The sequence below is a fragment of the Ambystoma mexicanum genome, chromosome 8, assembly GCF_040938575.1.
Source record: "Ambystoma mexicanum isolate Mex_15411 chromosome 8, UKY_AmexF1_1, whole genome shotgun sequence".
In the NCBI taxonomy this organism is placed as follows: Eukaryota; Metazoa; Chordata; class Amphibia; order Caudata; family Ambystomatidae; genus Ambystoma; species Ambystoma mexicanum.
In genome coordinates, this window is record NC_090929.1 from 323,237,545 (window position 1) to 323,256,976 (window position 19,432).

Genomic DNA, 19,432 nt, shown 5'->3' on the forward strand with positions numbered 1-19,432 from the left:
AATACAGTAATATCACATTGAACCCATCAAGCGGCCCTTGGTTTCATTGTACCACAATTAATGCTTTGTTGTAATGTGTCTATATTTTCTATCTGCCTGGCATGCTGTTCAGGATGTTTGTTTGCACGTATGAGGTAACGAGTTCCCAGAGTACGGGATGCTGTGTGAGTGTGCAGCTTTCCCTGCACTACTCTAAATTCTTTAATAATAATAATAATAATAATAATACTTTAATGTGATATAGTAAGAAAATAAATTCAAACTTTACACATATATCAAAAGTCAAAAAAGTTAAACTCCTAGAATCATACATAAAATACATCTAATAAAATCGTCAGGTCCTCGAGCATTAATCACTGAAATGGGGTCCAATACAGAATACACAATCTAAATTCAAAGAAACTCGAAGAGACTAAATTCCTTCTTTACTGATGTTTTCAACTGCTATCACCAGTTGGCAAAAGTGCCTACGCCACTTTATGATAATTAGTAATAGAGTGAGCTAAATTTCCTAATCCACGTTCTATCTGTTGCCAGACATTATAGAGGGCTATAAATAGGTGCATGTTGGAGGTATTAATACAATATAGCCAGAATGAAAATTTAGATATGGTGCTAAGATCATGCACGAATTCAGCCAGAAACTTGACAATAGTGTTCTTAAGTGCCGTGCATTGAGTTAGAACATGTCTGGCTGTTTCAGGACACAAGGGAGATTTGCACAAGCTAGAGGGAAAGTTTTGGCGACGCATTTTGGGGCTCCCCCCGGGGGTACCGATGGCCTTGATAAGATTAGAACTGGGCCTGCCCTCATTGAAGGCCATGGTATTAAAAAGAAGAACTGGGTTCTATCTGAAAATGACAAGTGGAACGGTCAATCCCCTCTTAGCAGTCTTACACCAGGAATTCAGTAAAAAACATACTTCCTCCCTTCTGTATAAAGATATGGGAAAATTCCTGGACGATATAGGTTGGAAACATAAAGGGACTACGGTGACCAAGGAAATGTCAAATGCCCTGGGGAAAAAGGTGGACCCATGGGACTGGCTGGAGAACTTCGCCCACCTGGACACTCTTAAATCTTACCGTTGTGTGAACTATAGAACATTCAAGTTCATGAAACCTCAAGACTACCTTTTACTCTGTCCCACTAGAAGACTCCGCCGATTTATTATCCTGTTCCGACTAGGTCAACTACCTACCCTGTCGATTACAGGAGCCAGGGAAAACATTCCTACTGCAGAGCGAATTTGCCGCTTGTGCAAATCTCCCTTGTGTCCTGAAACAGCCAGACATGTTCTAACTCAATGCACGGCACTTAAGAACACTATTGTCAAGTTTCTGGCTGAATTCGTGCATGATCTTAGCACCATATCTAAATTTTCATTCTGGCTATATTGTATTAATACCTCCAACATGCACCTATTTATAGCCCTCTATAATGTCTGGCAACAGATAGAACGTGGATTAGGAAATTTAGCTCACTCTATTACTAATTATCATAAAGTGGCGTAGGCACTTTTGCCAACTGGTGATAGCAGTTGAAAACATCAGTAAAGAAGGAATTTAGTCTCTTCGAGTTTCTTTGAATTTAGATTGTGTATTCTGTATTGGACCCCATTTCAGTGATTAATGCTCGAGGACCTGACGATTTTATTAGATGTATTTTATGTATGATTCTAGGAGTTTAACTTTTTTGACTTTTGATATATGTGTAAAGTTTGAATTTATTTTCTTACTATATCACATTAAAGTATTATTATTATTATTAATAAACAGTTATGAACCCTCCCAATGGTATGCATTTTGCCAACCTCTGAAGCCTGAAAAGTAGATCCACTCAGGGATGCAGCCAACTTTGCAAAAGAACTGCACAAGAACTGGCCTGCTGTTAAATCTGTAACAAGTTTGTTGGTATGCACCACAGAGTGTAATTTGCTTTCTGACTTTGAGAACATTCATACATATAACTGCTCATTTTACTATAGCTGGTAAGATAGCTCAGTGGGTTGAGTACACGCTGCTGCAATGTGTGTGTGATCTGCAGGTTGCAAGTTCGAATCCCCGCACGGCCAACTCAGCTTTTCATCCTTCTGAAGTCTATAAATGAGTACCAACACAGGTTGGGGAAATTGTATGTATATTTGTTCTATATAAAGTGCTTAAGCGTAAGTGCTTTACAATAACACATCATTGTCATTTGGCCTTGGACGTCTGCTTGCATTCACAGTAATTTGGTAATATGGGTAGGAAATGTATATCACATTACAGTGATATTGTAACCATATTTATCATAGTGTACTTAGGAACAATGCTATGTGATGCCACTTCCTGTTTTGACAAGTACTGAAAGGTTGGGTTCCATCGCTTCCCATGATGTCACTTCAGGGGTGGGGTCAAATAACATCACTTCCCATGATGTCATCAGAAGCCAAGGGTCATGTGATATCACGTCTGCTACCACAGGCATTTTGGTGAAATGACGCCCCTGGCACAAGGCCTATTAGAGGTGGGGTGACAAGGAGCCTGTCCATGCCTTGACTTTATTTCAGGCAGTCAAATAAGAAAGGTGGCCAAAGGGCACAGCTTGGCACACATGTGTGCATGTGAACGCCCACAGCTCAGCCAAGCAGCATCAAGCATCCCCTCACAACAGAGTCACTGCAAATTTAAATGCACAAATGTCCAGCCTCTAAAGCAGAACTGAGGATAGACGTACAGGGTGAGGGGAGTACCCCAATCCCACCTTCACTTACACAGTATGCTACTGTAAGCACAAACTGGCCTGCACTACCCAGACTCCAAGAAAGGGACATGCCACCTGCACAACCATCCGGGTAAGGTGCAGGCACCTAAAAACAAGTCCTTGACACCACACTCACCCACTCCGGAAACAATAGGACAGCTCCAGGTCATAAAGATAGACACCTGCAGCAATGAACCATGAGGTACAAGGTCCTCAGGAGAGCGAAAAGAAAAGGAGAGCAATGCAATCACTGAAGATCCAGGCCAAGCCAACACAACCAAGTCACCAGAGCACAGTCCTGGACTGGCCTACCGGGACACCGGGACTTTCCCCGGTGGGCCTTGGGGTCATAGGGCCTCTTTTAGGATACATAAATAAATGACTGGGAATGAACATCCAGGCCAGCCAGAATAGTTCGCTATCCACTGGCTGCAGCATTTCTTTTCTGCCCTGTGGCTTGCGCCTGTTCCTTTGTGAGGGGAATCGACTGCACGTGCCCTCTGCTGCGCTCGTATCACATGAGCAGGTGCAGCGCAGTCCGGGCCGACCTGACCTCAGTGCTGACTCAGTGCCTCTGCTGCTGGTGAGTGTTGCATGCTCCGCCCGCCAGCCCACGAGGGAGGGGAGCAGTAAGCGACATTAGGCGCTGCCATTTCAGGTGCGATTACTATTAGAAAATGTTTTTATTTTTTTATTTTGGGCTAATCTTCAGAACAGTCGATCACTCACGCACGTTAGTGATCGACTGTCCATAACGCCGAACGTGCATCACCTAGTCCTCGCTTGCGCAAATTAGGGCCCTCTTTATGTTGCTCAGCCATGTAAATAACGTTTAGCTGTTGTCAAGACTAGGGGGGTGTACCGTGTAGGGGTAACTGTCAAAGGTGCGCAACATGTGTTGGCCTGAAATGGATCACAGTGGCTGTGACACTCTGCGTGCTCTCCAGTTCCCCCTTTTCAAAATGACTTGTACAAAGTGGGAGCCACAAGTAACACATGCAGCAGGGCGCGCTGCATCCAGGGGCACAGGGAAATGAAGCGTGTTCCTCAATCTGGATTTCTATCTTCAGAACTATTATTACTTTAGGAGTTGTGCATGTCTGCATACTCTCAGTGAGTGTTCAATTCTGTTTGCTCAAGTGACTTTCTCATGGCTTGTTGGCGATGCATCATGGAATGGGTCATTTTGTGCCATAAAACGGTATTTTTGCAGGATTTTGGTTGCACATCGTTCATGGAGTCGATGATGCGATAGTGAGCCAGGGTGCAAGAGAGAGGGGGCAGTGTGCGAGAAAAAGAGGGTGCACAAAGGTGGGAGAGAGCCAGGGTGCAACAAAGAGGGTGTGTGTGCAAAGGTGCAAGAGAGCCAAGGTGCAAGAGAGAAAGACAGGGTGTGAGAAAAAGAGTGTGTGCTAAAAAATGTGTGTGCATAAAGGTGGTAGAGAGCCAGGGTGCAGCAAAGAGGGTATGTGCTAAGGTGCAAGAGAGCCAGGGAGCAAGAGGGAAAGACAGGGCGCAAGGAAAAGAGTGTGTCCACGAAGGTGCAAGAGAGCCAGGGGCCAACAAAGAGGGTGTGTGTGCAAAGGTGCAAGAGAGCCAGGGTGCAAGAGAGAAAGACAGGGCGTGAGAAAAAGAGTGTGTGCATGAAGGTGGAAGAGAGCCAGGGTGCAACAAAGAGGGTGTGTGTGCAAAGGTACAAGAGAGCCAGGGAGCAAGAGAGAAAGACAGGGTGCAAGGAAAAGAGTGTGTCCACGAAGGTGCAAGAGAGCCAGGGTGCAACAAAGAGGGTGTGTGTGCAAAGGTGCAAGAGAGCCAAGGTTCAAGAGAGAAAGACAGGGCGTGAGAAAAAGAGTGTGTGCATGAAGGTGGAAGAGAGCCAGGGTGCAACAAAGAGGGTGTGTGTGCAAAGGTACAAGAGAGCCAGGGTGCAAGATAGAGAAAGACAGTGGGCAAGGAAAAGAGGGTGTGCACGAAGGTGGAAGAGAGCCAGGGTGCAACAAAGAGGGTGTGTGTGCAAAGGTGCAAGAGAGCCAGGATGCAAGAGAGAAAGACAGGGCGCAAGGAAAAGAGGGTGTGCACGAAGGTGGAAGAGGGCCAGGGTGCAACAAAGAGGGTGTGTGTGCAAAGGTGCAATAGAGCCAGGGTGCAAGAGAGAAAGACAGGGCACAAGGAAAAGAGTGTGTGCATGAAGGTGGAAGAGAGCCAGGGTGCAACAGAGAGGGTGTGTGTGCAAAGGTGCAAGAGAGCCAAGGTGCAAGAGAGGAAGACAGGGCGTGAGGAAAATAGTGTGTGCATGAAGATGGAAGAGAGCCAGGGTGCAACAAAGAGGGTGTGTGTGCAAAGGTGCAAGAGAGCCAGGGTGCAAGAGAGAAAGACAGGGAACAAGGAAAAAATGGTGTGCACGAAGGTGGAAGAGAGCCAGGGTGCAACAAAGAGGGTGTGTATGCAAAGGTGCAAGAGAGCCAGGGTGCAAGAGAGAAAGACAGGGCGCAAGGGAAAGAGGGTGTGCACGAAGGTGGAAGAGAGCCAGGGTGCAACAAAGAAGGTGTGTGTACAAAGGTGCAATAGAGCCAGGGTGCAAGAGAGGAAGACGGGGCACAAGTAAAAGAGGGTGTGCACGAAGGTGGAAGAGAGCCAGGGTGCAACAAAGATGGTGTGTGCGCAAAGGTGCAAGAGAGCCAGGGTGCAAGAGAGAAAGACGAGGCGTGAGAAAAATAGTGCATCCATGAAGGTTCAAGAGAACCCTTGTGCAAGAAAGAGTGAGAGTGTGCGAGGGTACGACAGAGCCAGGGTGCTATCGAGTGAGAGGCTGTGTCCAAGCAAAGGCACAAACAGGAGAGCAAGGGTGCAGGACGGGGATGGTGCACAAGATGGAGAGGGGGCTGTAGGTGATGAAGATAGGGCTGTCTTGAGAGGGACAGGGGCTGCGTTAGCGGAAGCAAGGGATACGCGAGGAAGAGGGGGCTGGACGCAAAGGGAAGATAGTGCATGAGAAGGAGAGTATGTGCATTAAAGGGGGAGTGCGCAGATGGAAATGAAATACATTGACCCAAGGCCCTGAGCTGCCATCACCCATGTTCTATTTCGCTCACATTGTGCTCCCTCTCCTCCGAGCCTGTAATCTGTTAGCCTTTGTGTGTTAACTCCCCTTTTTGCTATGCCCTTCAGAGACTCTCTGCAATCTTACACCCATTTTCACATTCATAAAAAGGTTTTTTTTTTGGTGCTTTTTTAAAAGAAAACATTCGGTTTAACATTTTATGTTGAGAAAAAATAATGATAATCATAATCTGTCAGTGTCCCTTTATCACAAAATGTGCACAGCGTTTACTTTTGTGTTGTTTAATGTTCCCTTTTCATACATTGTGTCGGGTGGAGGGAGCTTTTCAAGAATGCTTGCTGCTAACCATTGTTCTTGCTCTAGCTTGAATGCCAGCAAGGCCGACTCAAACTCCCATCCTTCTAATGTTGATCAATGTAGTACTATTATGTTGGAAAACAGTAAGATGGGATTTTACAGTGCTAAGAAGCAGTAGCAAGCACTAGATACAAAACTAGTGAATGAATCAGTCTCCTTTCAACCAACAGTTTTTCCTAATGTTTTATGTTGTCGGTTTATTTAGCATGTGAGTTTGTGCTCTGCAAATCAGCCTTATTAAACACACAGCCATGGTTCTAGTCTTGACAGATAACAATGAAGACATTAACATATGTTGATGCACATTTCATGGACGGATGGGAGGTAATGTGCATAGCTGTATAACATTGGAGACTGAGTTACCCACACACCGTGTATACAATTCCAGGTTCCAGACTTGGCTAAATTGTCAGATTAATTTTACCCAAATGGACCATTTTTCCTAACGGCTAAAGATAGGTCACTGAGAAGTGATTAATTTCAGTTTTCAATATAAAAAACCCTAAACCCTTTATTGCTAAATTCACCATTGTCACGCCCCAGATCACTGAAATTCTGCACGCCCTAAACACACTCCTATCAACTCCACCAAGTCCACGCCCTTTACGCCCAGGCCATTTTTACAATGTTTGCCTATGGTGCCCTTTATCTTGCTTATGCTAGTGATGTTGAACCATGGTAGACCCACTAGCACAGCTGCATAGGCAAATATGGCTACACTTGCCATATGATGGCAGCATCAAGGCACGAGAGGGTACCCTGTACCCTGTAAAATATGACTATAAACTGGCACTCCCCGAGGCTAAATTTGGCATATTATGAAAGCAGCTGGGCAAGTGAAGCTGTATTTAGCATTTTATGACTATGACTGGCATCTGAGGTTTTAACTGACATAACCTGATAGTAACCGGGCACAGCGGCAGGACTAGCATATGGTATGATTACTCGCCTAGGTGTGCCCTAGGTGTGCCCTTGGCATATCTTGACAGCACTCATGGGATATCGCTATAGCATCTTATTTAACATCTAGCTGCCAACTAAAATACCCTTTTTTCTGCTTTAGATATATTTGCTGTTAATTGTGCACACATATTTTAGACGCTTTTACTTTTGTCACATCACTTCCTGTAGGGTCATCAGGAGTGGGTGGGGTGGTCAAGGGGCACCAGATGGCCCTTCCATTGAAGTCATCAGGTGTAAGATGTCATTTTCACTCCCCATTGTATTCTGGTAAATTGACATCCTTAATTCCACGGACCCGGTGTTCATTTTTTATTTTGCATTTTTAAAGCTCTCACACAGCCCGGGGGCATCGAGGTGCAGTTACAGGAGTTGTTTATCTTAGTTGCGTAGTTGTTTGTCTTAGTTGTGTATTTATAATGCGCCTAAATACCCAGAGGTTTCCAAGCGCGGACCGGGGGATCGAACCTGTGTTGCTCCGTGTCGTCTTGCTTCCAAGGCGAGCACGTTGCCGCTGAGATATTCTCTCGGGACGACGGTTCATGTTATAATGGTGAAGCTGGTGGTGGTGACAGGGGGGCGGGGGAGGGGGTGTTTTGGTATGCCATGCTTCAGTACCTCGTATCCGCTATGTGCACCATGGCGGTTACATTTTCAGCTGAAAGCTGTACTTTTTAATCAACAGTGATGCCCAAAATGCCACAGAAATGTAACACAGTTCCATAAAAGTTTGCTCTTTTGATACATGGCGCAATTCCCTGGATGTCTGGTATAAATGAGAACCGACTGAATCATCAGTCTCTTTTTTTCCAGCCTAACTTCTTTCATCGCTGACACTCTAATTTCAGCAATTACACAACAGGGTCTGTCAAGCATAATAAACAATGAAGTTAAACAGGAAATAAAAATTGTCTAGAGGTTTAGGTGGAATTAGAAAAACAAAATCTTAGAATTAAAAAAACGTCTTGTCCTTGCCGTAGGTTGAAATGACCATTAACCCCTTTATACCAGGGAAGTGTTTTTATTGTGGGTTAATGCCTAACACCAAGTTATTGCCACAGGCATAGCAGAGGGCAATATTTTGGGCAAGAGCATTATCCTAGTTGATAAGGGTATTAGCACTTTGTGGTAAACTAAAACAAAACAGTGTATTTAATGTTAGTTGTTAGGCTTCTGCTGAAGTCAACATATGTGCAAGGAGGTCAATAATTAAGCAATATGCCCTGAGCGGCGGGGGCATTACCGAGTCAGGTAATGCCTCGGGGCCCATAGTTATAGGCCTGAGCGAAGCAAGGGCGTTATTGATGGCCCGAGGCATTACCAGACTCGGTAATGACCCCGCCGTGAGGGGTCTATTGATATTAGTAACCCGGCCCACAAGACTGGGGTACTAAAAGCATTTTTTTATGTCCTGAAACGCTGCAGTGTTTCCGAACAGAAAAGAAAAAAAAATGATGACGAAAATGGCCGCCGGCAAAGGGAAAACGAAGTCCGTTTTCCCCTTCTATGGCGGCCTTCGGGAGCGGATGGGCTGGGAACAGAAGTGTTCCCAGCACGTTCACTCCTGAAAAAGAGAAATCAGAAGGTAAGTGGGGTTGGTGGGGGAGTTGGGAGGGATGGTACGGGTGGGGAGGGGTGAGGAAAGGGAAAAAAACATACTTGAGTCCCTGGCGGGGGACGATGGCAGCTTCTCAGCCGTGTGGAGGCTTGGTGCGGGGATAGCCCCGCCTTGAGCCTCCTCATTGGCTGAGGGGCAGCATGGCCCCCCTTTGGGAACAATGGCCATGGAATCCTAGCTGAGGGATTCCCACCCTGTAATGACCCGGCGAGAGCCAATCAGAATGTGTTTTACCTTCTGGTTGACTCTTGCCGGGTACTAATAGAGATTATTGACAGTCAATAATGTCTTACGGATGCTGACAGGTTCCAAACCTCCAATGAGTGTTATCAGCCAGCTCCCAAATTAAGCGCCTGAGGCAAATCATATGGGCACTTAACGAGGGTCAAAGAGCTGAGAACTGTCCATCCAGCCTAGCCATAGTGGGCTAGAATGTCACTGTGATATTGGGAAATACTAGCCACATGGCCAAAAAATGGAGAGGATGAAAAGAAATCTAAGTAAGAGCCATTAAATGTGTCCAAAGTAAAGCAGCACTAACCTGTGCACTGGCTGCATGCCACTGATTGCAATGGTGGGAGGCTGGATAGCGGAGAATGAGTCGGACAGGAGACCAGTGGACTACGGAGTTGGGTGAATAGAAGGCCGTGTCTGGGAGATAGAGAAAAGGTAAGGGGTGCCAGAACACAGAGCAGTCACTGGAGTAAGTGTTAAAAGCCAGGAGGAAAGCACAGGAAAAGAAGAACCAAGGTTATGGTGCGGACGAGGATGAAGCAGGGAGATGAATTGAGACAAAGACGAAATGGCACAGTGTGAAAGTGGGGAGCAGAGATTTGATCAGGCAGCTATGATAAGTGAAGATAATTGCAGAGGAGAATGCACTGGGATCGAGTATACCAACAGAGACCGAGCAACCGCAGAAAGGCACATGAGGGGAGAGATAAGCAAGGAAACAGGAGCCAGCAAAAGGCACCGGTGTTGTCACACAGGGGGAGAGGAACATTCACTGTGGTGGAGAAGAGAGGCCTATATAAGAGGTTAATCCCTTCTCCTGCCCCATTGTTGCCAGGACTGGACTGGACTATAGGTAACTCTGGAGATTTCCCTGTAGCCCTCTGCCCTATGGGCCTCTTTTGTGTGGTAACCTATTTTATTTCCAAATGTTCGCATTGTAAATGGGTTGGGGTTGCTGAAAATGTGTAATATGGGGCCACTTTGAACATTTTTCCAGGGCCTCTTTTGGTTCCCAGTCCACCCCTGCCAGAGCAGCTCAGGTGCATTGATAGTGCATAGAGGAAAATGCACCAGCACGCAGGCTCCAGATGAAGTCCAGCACGGCTGTCCACCCAGTAACAACACAATATAGATATTGCCTCAATGCACAAGCATTGCCCATGTCCCAGCAAATCCACAGGAAGGTCTGCAAGGCTTTACAGAATGAAAGCATGCACCAACAGACTGCAAATGCATTGGAATGAACCGACCCTGTCGCCAGCCCACTGCGGGGTCAGCGTGAGCAACGTATTCAAGAGAGGGGCAGACAATGATGGACAAAGGAAAAATAGGTGCTCAGGCATACACATGCAAACAAAACAAAACCAGAGAAAATGAGCGGACAAATATCTAAAGAAAAAGAAAAAAAAGAACGAATACAAAATACTTCAATTGTGCATATACTCTCCTGGTGCAGAAATGGACCCTTTACCCCCCTCCCAGCCCATATAGTTTGCCAAACATTTGTTCAAAACGTTCCTTCAAAGCCAATAACCAGTAGTGTCAATAATTGTCAGTAATTCCAAGAAGGCCACCACAAGTAAACCAATAGTCCACTAAATGTGCTTCCATATTAAAGTTGGAGGTAGGTGAAGCAACAGATGCATGATTGATTACTTTTATTAATGTAGGTTGTATTAAGTGTAAGCACCCAAATAAAATATTTCATTTGTGGTGGATTTTCTTAGCCTTGTACACAGTCTTTGGGAGAATACCTCATCATATGAATCCACTCGAGCAGGAATTCATTTGCAGACAGAAATATATTACTGGGACAAAGGTGTTTTAATAGAACACAACAGAATAGTTGCTACCTGAGTGAAATGTAGGCCCCCTGTGCAAACATCTGTTTGCCCCACTTCGGCTGCTGTCATGGTCTCAAATTGCATGTCCATTCCTGTGACATCAGTCTGCCTAATTTCTCACAATTCTTCATGCTGCCAGGAACACTGCAAAAGCTATGATTAAGCGTAAGGAATTCTTGGCAAAAGTAATCCAGGGCATCCCCGGCATACTTAACGTCAGTGACGAAATCCTCATCCACGCCGAAAACAAGGAGGAACATCTGCGCCGCCTAGAAACAGTCCTCAACAACTTGGAGAAAGCAGAGCTCACGATACACAACGATAAATGCAAGTTCCTGAAGGAGGAGATCACTTTCTTTGGCTATGTCTTCAATAAAGAAGGGATATCAGCAGACCCCCAGAAGGTAGCCGATATAAAAGAAGCCTCCCCTCCAACCACACCCATGGATGTGCACAGCTTTCTGGGCATAGACCTCGTACTGTGGCAGATTTATCCCCCAATCTGGCTACCATGTCAGAGCCTCTCCAAGAACTCACCAGGCAGAATGTCAAATGGGAATGGAGCCCACAATGCATGGAAGTGTTTGAGTGCACCAAGAAATCACTGTCGGCCAACACAACGATGGCCTAATTTGACCAAGCTCTGGCCACGGAGCTATATGTAGATACAAGCCCAGTCAGACTGGTGCAGAGGCCACAGACAGAGGAAACCCTACCGATTGCATATGCTTTCAAAGCTCTCACACCGACTGAACAGATGTACGCCCACATCAAGAAAGAAGCAATAGCTGTCCTGTGGGGGTGCTGTCATTTCCAAATCTATCTTTACATACAGAGATTCAGGACATTTACATCTTCACGGGATCATCAGCACACCCCCCGGCCAGGATAGGAAAGTGGTTACTGCACCTGCAGCATTACGAGTGTGAGTTGGTGTACCAGGGGGGGGGCGGACAACCCCACAGACTTCCTGTCCAGGCACCTGCACCCGGTGTACAGCGGAACCCCAGATGGCCCATAGATCTGGGCGTAGCCCAACAGTACTTTAAGATGAGTAGCAGCACCCGTGAGATTGATGGGGATGCAGATTAATACTGTTGCATCAAATCAATAATGACAACTCAATAGTTTGGCAAAGGGAGTCCGTTTAATGACAACTACAAAATACAGGGAGTTTATACTAAAAACTCGTCATCACTGATGTATAATATCTCAAAACTTAGAATGCAACTTGATTGGTTCTAGGAAGGTAACTTTAATAAAGGTGATATCGACACCGTGAAATCGTCTTATTCTTCATGCAATTTGTGCATTTGATTTAATTCGGCCAGCCATCTGCCATCTGTGGCTTATCTTGACCTTTCAGAATAGGATACTTTGTTCTTCTCTACATTAATTGTATCTTCTGTGGGTCTATTTCAACTGATATGACCTTGGCTTCTTGGCATGACTTGCCTCCATCTGAGTTTTCTCTCTGTCTTTAATTCTCAATTTGCTTGCTTCAAGGCTCTTCTCTTGAGACCTTTAGTAACCTTTGGTTGATTCTGCTCTTATGCATAGTGGAAGTATACTTGTATAAAAGTGCTCCTTTTGAGGTAGATTTGAATAGGTGGCGCTTGCCGCACTCTTTCTTACTACTAAGCTTAAGCAAGCCTCATGATTTTCTTAGCTTCTTGAGGTTACTGTGCATATGTACACGTGTAAACTGGTTGAATATCCTCATCACGCTCATGGCATAAGTTTCTAACATTTGACATCACTTATTTCACTTTTAGATTCGGGATGTCACTTATCCATGGTGTTTCATCTCTTTTCCTCATTCATAGGTCCTCATATCTTCGATAAGTGAGTCAGTCTGGGTTCTGGTGACATCACCATTCATCTTCTTTTGGTATCTTTTTGGCTTCTTCAGGTATTGCATTTTGACAATCATCATTCTGTCTCATTTGTCGGTATGATTTTCTCAATGGGTCCCTCACTGTCCAGTTTTTCTTAGGTGTCGGTACTTCAATAGGTGCTGTCAGTTTGATAGGTACTGGACAGAGCCCCACTGCGGCTTTCTGCTGGTTGATTTGCTCATCATACGTCACATATTTCACGTGAACGTTCCTGGTACTTCAAAATGGATAGTAGGGGTGCAAATCGTGCTTTGGACCTCCTCTACACTCCCCCTCTGGGCGATTCATCGACCACTTTCACTTCTTCTTTTGTATCCACCTTTTCTTTATCTTCTGGATCAATTTTTTCTTTATCTCCTGGGTCCATTGTTGTTAGCTCCTGGGTCCATTGTTATTTCATCCTCTAGGTCCCTACATTCAGGTCTGAAGAATTGTCTCTTTGGAGTCCATATTTTTATGACTCCCTTCAAGCTTCCTGCTGTTCTCACGTGTTCATCTTTATTCCATGTTATAAGTTGACATTGTCCATTTGGGCTGCAATAGAACCATCTGCCCACATAGTTTCTGTATTTCCTTGGATATTTAAATTGTGTTCTTTCTGGTGCATGAATGCTAGCTTTCACAAAGTCTCTTATTTCTATATCAGTCTGGTCCTTGGGCTTCCATCCTGGTTTGACATCAATCATGATCTTCATCCCTATGGCCTTTTTTGCAGTTTGCTGACACTGAGAAATTATTATCTTGATAACACAGAATCCGAGCAATATCATCACTAGCAGGGCTCCTAGGAATTTGAATGCATCTGCCATCCATTGCGGAACCCATGAAAATAGTAATCCAAACCAGCTTTCATCATCATCTTTGTCAGTTTAATCGATCATCTGATTGTGTAGTTTCATCAGCAAAACCTATGGCCTCTGTTAAGGTTCAATTTTCTTTGTCGTGAGATGGTATAAATGTGCAACATGATTCTCTGATTTTTGCACAAACTCCTCCATCCATAGCTGTGATCATGTCAAGGACATATTTGTTCTGTAGAGTCATTAGTCAAATTGCTCTTAGTTCTTCTCTGATTGCATTGAATCCTTTTATGGTCTGCAGCAACTCCCATCTGGTTATCTGCAACCATTTAGCATTTGCTCCAGCCTGAACTCTTAACATAAAAATTGTCATGAACACTGATGAGGTCAGGCTGAACAGCCTGTGTTCATACAGGATTTAATAACTTCTTCTGATTTAGCAGAAAAGTAATTCTCTCTCTTAATTCGGGTCATCAGTTCCACAGATCTCTTCTTCCTCAGGTGAGCATCTGCTTTCGGGAAACTGTCAAGATTCAGATCACTTTTCGGAATCACCACCGCTGGAACATGGACATTCACTATGGTGCATATACCTCCCCAATTCTTCGGCAGCCTGATATATGCTTTTGATCCACATGCCCAATAATGATCCATGATCTCTGCAGTACTGTGTATCATTCCTGGAGCGTCAAAAACCTTCCACAATTCTGATTCGTTCCCATTTTTCTTGTGTCATTATTCCTGAAGCAGAATTTTGGGCTCTCCAATGGCACTATCTGCAAGGGTCCTCCTCTGTCTTCGACCCATGTCAATAGTTTTGCAAGTTTCGGCCATAATGGCTTGCATCCATTTCACACTATGTTGATGGTGGGCCCGTAATGACCGAAGACCATCCATGCTCTGCAGATCACTATTCCTTTCTCCCATCCGTCTGGTGAAAGCACTGTTCCCCAAATTTGCATTTGGCCTCTGTTCTTCCACTTTCAAGCTTCTTCTGGAGTCTTTCCTTGAACGTTCAGCTTCTGATCTGCTTCTCTTCTGATCTCTGCTCCTTTAAATCCAGGCTTCTTATATCTGATCACAATGTGCTTTGTTTTTCCATTGTTTCCTGTCTTTATGTCTTGGACGTAATCGTCTTCATTTGGATCTGTTGCTTCAGTTGCCCATTTGAGTGAAGCATCACTTCCCATGAACTGCTACATGCGATAGACAGTGCGCTGTCTGGACATCAATTTCTACAGCTACAAAGATCTTTGACTTCCCCATGCTGTACGGTAGGAGTGCACAAACAAAGCATTCCTCATCTGAATTTCGTCGTCTAACTTCTTTCATGTGTTGGTACCAGATGTTATTTCCCAAGTGTGCTGTGCTGTTCAGGTAGTCATTTAGTTCATTATTATCTTCTTGTATGCTTCTCTTTATTCTCAAGATTTTCATGTAGTTTGCTATAATCACATCCTTAATAGCATCCATGTAGCTTCTTCTTACTGGAGGATTCTCCGGCACTTCCATCCATGGTTCAGGCCTCTTCATCTGTATCTTTTTTCTTTTGGTTATAAATGTCCATATCCACTCTGTCAATGGTCCAGTATATGGCTGTATTGTAGCACTTATACTTGTCCCCTTCATTGGATCACGTGTGCTTGTCAATGCTGTCTCTGTTTGTTTATTCTCCAACTCCTTTTGTTTCTTCAAAAGTTCTGCTTTCTCCATTTGTCTTTTTACTTCGCTTATAGTGGAACTTCTCATAGTAGGCCATCCAAGCTTCTCCCCTTCTTTGGCCTGTGGTTATGTAGTTATTGACATTAGACCTGGTGTGTGTGCATTCAGTGTTTGCGTGTATGTGTTTTTCATTACCCTTTTCTCATGCTTGCTCTGCCGGCCCTTTCTCCGGCTTTTCAATTTGTCTGTTATCACAAGTGAGTATGTGTTATTTCTCATTACATTCGTTTCAAGCTCACTGATCCTGCTATCAGACTTTCTAGGGACTGGAATGACTATGTAAGGTTTAGGTGCTTTTGTGTGTTTCATGCTTACATCATTAGGTGGGTGCACTGGAATCAGAATGCTTTATGCACCAATAAAAAATGCAGTTTGAATCATCAATGACAGTTAAACAATGATGAATATAATACATAGGTACATTATTTCTCTGTACGTCAACCTACAGCACTTAGTTCTGGAGCAGTATGGGCGCCTCTCCTCTTGAGGGGTGACAACGTTACTCCTTAGGTTGCCCATCTGTATCATTTTAAGGAAAACTAAAGGTTTAATACATTCTGGACAATATCATTGTCTCTGGATTCTGCTGTTTCTGCTTGTAGGTTTGCAGCTACTGGAACGAGTGCCCTTCTTTGCCTGACAAATAGATTGTCTCTTGCTTCTGGAAACAGTTCTCTTTTCCGAATATAAAGTGTCAACACAAGAATAAGTTCAGCAAGTCTCTTAGTGTGCATGTTCAAAATAAACAAGCTCCCAATCAATGGTGGTCATTACGAGGTTGGAGGTAATGGAAAAACGATGCTGGTAAAGGATTACCGGCACTGCATACCGCTCCGGGCTATTCCGCCTCAAGAACCCGGTATTAGCGACACCGCTGATACCGTGGTCGCTAATAGCGGCATGCGCGCAGGCACGCGGCCCTTCGGGCCGGCAATACCGGGATGCCGCTAACAGGAGGACATCACAAGTCAGGCGGACATGCAAATACCGGCATCATGAAGGCGCTAATAAGGGATACCGGCATGCCGGCAATACCGTCATTGCGAACCACCCGTAAACAGCTATGTGCAATGTTCCCAACTGCCACATATGCACACAATCAACACAGGTGGAGGCAATGGAGCCTGGCCCAGCACAAAAGGAGCACACCCACACACCACACCACTTTCCACACCAAAATGATTCAAATAGTAGTAGCAATACTGGGGCTGGAGGACATGCTTGCATTGCTACACCAGCAAAAACAACAACAGCAGGCACCACAGAAGAGACAAAGGAGGAGAAGGAGGGTGGACAGGCCCAGCAAGCCCCACCAGTGCAGCCAGTGGTACCATGCAGGCAGCCCCCAATCCCTCGCATCAGAGCCAGTCCATTCAACCTAACCCCTGAGCAGATACACACCCTATACCATCTGGACCGGGACACCATCACCACCATTGTGGACATGATACACGATGATATTGTTAGCCTTATTGAAATACGCACCGCCACCCCCCCCCTACTGAAGGTAGTGTCTGTGCTCCACTTCCTGGCCACATGCACCTACCAGCATACAGTGGGCAACATACATGGCATATCACAACCCTTCTTTTCTCGCATGCTGAACCAAGTGCTGGATGCCCTCCTGAAGCACACAAGGGACTACATATCCCTACCAAGGACTCCCCATGAGATCTTTGACACAAAAGTTGGCTTCCATGCACTGGCAGGCATGCCAAATTGTATTGGTGCACTTGACTGCAGCCATGTGGAATTGGTGGTCCCGCATGCAACAGAGCTGTCATACCGCAATCGTAAGCTATATGACTCAATCAATGTACAGATTGTATGTGACTCCAGCAAGATCCTCACACATTGTTGTGCCCGATTTCCCGGCTCAACTCATGACTCAATGGTCCTGCGCAACTCCACGCTACCACGCTACATGGAGCGACATGCAGGACGACGTGCCTGGCTGCTTGTTAAGTTGCATGACAGGCACATGGCAATAAAATTGGGGGATAGATGCACACACCACCATGGTGTCATTGTTGTGGTGACAGCGCGATGTGCACATCCCAAAGCACTGTGCCCCAAAGCATCCCAAACTGAACATGACAACGAGTTTCCATAGCAATGAAGTAAGCTGCACATCTATCACAACATGACAAACTTAAAACCACCCCACATCCCACAACACGTGCACCACCCATCATCGGACCTCACCCTCCGTAACACAATCCAGCAACATGCTGTGAGTATTCACTATGTAAATGTCTGCAGCAAATCACTACACAGGAGAAGCATCCATGAGAGTGCAAAAAACAAAACCACCAAGGGAATCCACTGCTTGTCACAGGGCCACCACCACAGAAGTGCAGCATGTCACCATGGGAATAATCAGCGCTGAATGCCAAATAATGCAGAGACTACTGCCAACGCTGCCAGTTATAAAATCATACAGAACATTACACATCACATATATATCACAAACACAATGCATGAGCAACATCAAGGCAGTGTACACCGTGTATCATCTTGAAGATGCAATCCACACCATAAGACCATGTCACAGCACACATTGAGGGAAGGAAAAATGTGTGCATAAAACCAGGGACATGTGCATGTGACCAAGAAATATCTTCAGGCATGTGTGATAAGTACAGCTGTCCATCATGAATCGACTAACACATACCTTTGTTTGCTCACATGCAGGTGATAGTGGCTATCCCTTGAAGCCATGGCTCCTCATCCCTGTCCAAAACCTGCAGAACAGGCACAAGGAGGATTACAATCGTTCCCGTACCCGTACCTGTGTGGTCAGCGAGCAGACCTTTGGCCTGTGAAGGCACGTTTTCGCTGCCTTAGCCGGTCGGGTACGGCACTCCTCTACAGGCATGAGAAGGTGGCCAAGATCATCCTGGCATGTGTCATGCTGCACAACATGTGCATCCGAAGGAACATGCCCCTGCCCCCTGACATTGAACTGCAACCACCAGGTGATGATGAAGGGGATGAAGAAGATGTGGGTGCACATCATCGCGGTGCCGATGCACAGGAGGGACGTGCTGTGCGCCAGTCTGTGATTGGACAATAGTTCTAAGACACATGGGTGCAGAGGGTGACATGAAAGTGGGACAGAGGGCACTGGGTGTGGGTGTACATGTACACTATGCACTGTATAGCAATAAATGACACATATGCAATAAGGAATGTCCACTCAAGTATTTTTTCTGTTACACACCGGGTGTATTAAACGGTTAAATAGTACAAAGTGCTCAAACCCTCACCTCACACACCCTCTCCCCCCTCCAACACAACTCCCCCACACACCCTCTCCTCCCTCCCCCTCCAACTTCCCCACACACCCTCTCCCCCTCACCCTCTCCCCACAACTCCCCCACACACCCTCTCCCCTCCGCCTCCCCCCACAAATCCTCCACTCACCCTCTCCCCACTCCCACTCCCCCCACAACTCTCACACACATGGTGTCCAAGGAAGGAAATGCTGCAGGTGTCTGCATCTATTACCTTAATCAGGCTGCCCCATCTACATTTGTCCACTTCCCGCACCTGGGGGCAGCATGTCTGATCGCCGCAAGGTGCGCACAGACCTGCAAAGGGGGCTGGTTTGAGTGGAGCTGGATGATGATGGGGTGCCCACTTGCTCCCCGCTGGGGGCCGGACGCTCAGCCTCCAAGGAATCCGCTATGCAGGAGTGGACCTGCCTCAAAGCAGACACCTCCTCGCATATACGCATAGTGCTGGCTTCAATGGCTTGCCTCAGGGATGCAGTGTTATCCCCCCCTCCTGCCTTGCCTGGGCACCGTCAGAAACAAAAGCCTGACTCGGGCTATCAGCTCCTCCTGGCGCTGCACTGTATGTTCTAGCTGATGCACCCCTGCCCGGACACCAGTGGAGGTGGATGGTGCAAGTGTCAAATCCCCAAATCCGTGTGGCTCCTCTGTGGGGCTCATGCTCCATTGGCCTGTCTCCCCTCCAGACTGCTCTGGTGTGGTCTCATGGTAGGAGTACAAAGGTGTGACCTGGGGTGATGGTGCGGGACTGGGTGTGGCAGGTAAGTCCGAAGAGTCATCCTCCACAGGGACACATACCTGGCCCTGGCTCTGCGCATCCTCGTCTGTCTGGGGTGCCGTGGCTGCCGCCTCCCCAACTGAGCTGTTTGCAGCTGAAAGGGGCCCATCTGCCACTG